This window comes from Bidens hawaiensis, unplaced genomic scaffold (assembly GCF_021521415.1).
Source record: "Bidens hawaiensis isolate Kalapana, Puna unplaced genomic scaffold, B.hawaiensis_p1.1 tig00029633_1, whole genome shotgun sequence".
NCBI lineage: Eukaryota > Viridiplantae > Streptophyta > Magnoliopsida > Asterales > Asteraceae > Bidens > Bidens hawaiensis.
Genome location: NW_027494913.1, coordinates 4,701 through 6,464, shown reverse-complemented (window position 1 = coordinate 6,464; position 1,764 = coordinate 4,701). Strand labels below are relative to the sequence as shown.

At 33.1% G+C, this 1,764-nt stretch overlaps 1 non-coding gene across 1 annotated transcript; it reads left to right on the top strand.

The window, feature by feature from the left end:
- The first annotated feature begins 602 nt into the window (after window positions 1–602).
- Window positions 603–674, top strand: TRNAP-AGG (transfer RNA proline (anticodon AGG)). The gene has a single exon. It is a non-coding gene; the product is annotated as a tRNA-Pro (tRNA).
- Window positions 675–1,764: the final 1,090 nt, after the last annotated feature.

Sequence of the window (1,764 nt, the reverse complement as noted above, 5' to 3'; positions counted from 1 at the left end):
AGTGTTCTATTTTTGTATTGAAGATTCATATTTTGGATTTTGCATGTGTGTGATTTGCGTTTTCGTCAATTAATTTGTATGTGTGATTCGTGCTTAATTTGATTATGGTGGTTGCAATTTGTGTAGTGTTTGATTTTGTAAAAGGAAGGAGCTATGATGGGTGTTATTGTGGAACAAGGGGAATATGTGAGTTTGTAGATGTCTCAAAGATGCAAAAGAAGGAAGAAATTGGTGGTTAATTATTGAGAGAATTGTAGTAAACAAAGATCACTCGTGTCATGCCACGCCTTGGATTGGATAGTGACGATCAAGGATATGTTAGGTAAATGATGTGATGTGTTAGCTGGTAGTCTAATCAAGGTGAGAATCATAAATATAAGCTAACGGTGTAATGGAAGACTAAACATATGAATAACTTTATCGATAAATAAGCTAATAGTTCTAACCAAACCACGAAACTAATAACTGTATGTATTAAATGTTTTAGCATTTCCTTTATCTCGGTAAACATGATAAAAAGAAAAAAAAATGATTTGAAAGCATTGAATATGAACTTAGCGTCTCTCGCATATTATTAATGATGGATAGGGGCTAACCAAAACGGGCATTTGGTCTAGTGGTATGATTCTCGCTTAGGGTGCGAGAGGTCCCGAGTTCAATTCTCGGAATGCCCCTACAAAATAAAATTATTTTTATTTTTGCATATTTACCCTCATAATTTACATTTTACTTCATTTCTTAGTGGTCCCTCATATATTCTATAATATGCAACTTACGTTAGTTATAAAAATGAATGAAATAATCATCTAGAATTTTTTTTTAATAAAATCTAGAATTCTAATTTCTAAACAATTTGTTTTCCTACTATTTACCGACTTAAAACACTCTATATCATGCATATGCGATTGTTTTTTTGCTTTTCTTTTTTTCATTTTGAACGAACAACAAACTTTTTATTAATTATCAAACGGTATAGCAAGATGCTAATCACACAGAAGTACAGAACATATAAACTAGTCATCTGTATCTACAGCCACTAATTATGCCAAAATTACAAAGTAACATATCGCTTATTCAAACACACCAATGAAACCGCTTTTATATGACAAAAGTCTGCCACTTCTCCCATGTAATCGACTAATTGACTACTTGTTCGTCCTATTGCGCACCCAAAGACAACCCAATGCTTTAATACAACCCACCACCTATCCAAGTTGCACTTGTTTCCGGTCGAAAAGCATGTCGATCATCGCCCTCCGTATAATTACACCGAATCTTTCTTCCTTAGCCAAACAGTGATTCACTAAATTAATTTTTAGTAGCAATATTATATTGTTGATCAACTTCCTACGGTGTTAATTATTGAATACAGTTAGTTATATATTATGATAAATATCTATATATGGTTGAAGATTCTAAAGAATTATTAACATGTTTATTATTATGATCCCACGGGCATTGACGAATCTTCAACATCTAGTATGGATGGGCCGAAGGTCATGAGAACCAAAATTTTTTTTCCTACTTCTAATTCTTACACATAAAAATCATCTTTTTTAAATATACAAAGACAAGATGCGAGGGGAAAGATAAGTATTTGAAAACGACAAGATGCGAGGGGAAATATGGGTACTTCAAATTCACATTCAAATACCGAATTCACATAATCAAACACACACACACATATTTCTAATTCATGTTGCTTGCCTAATGTCTGAATTGTGACTCGTGAGTACTCGTGACTCGACCCCATGGTCTAGTGGT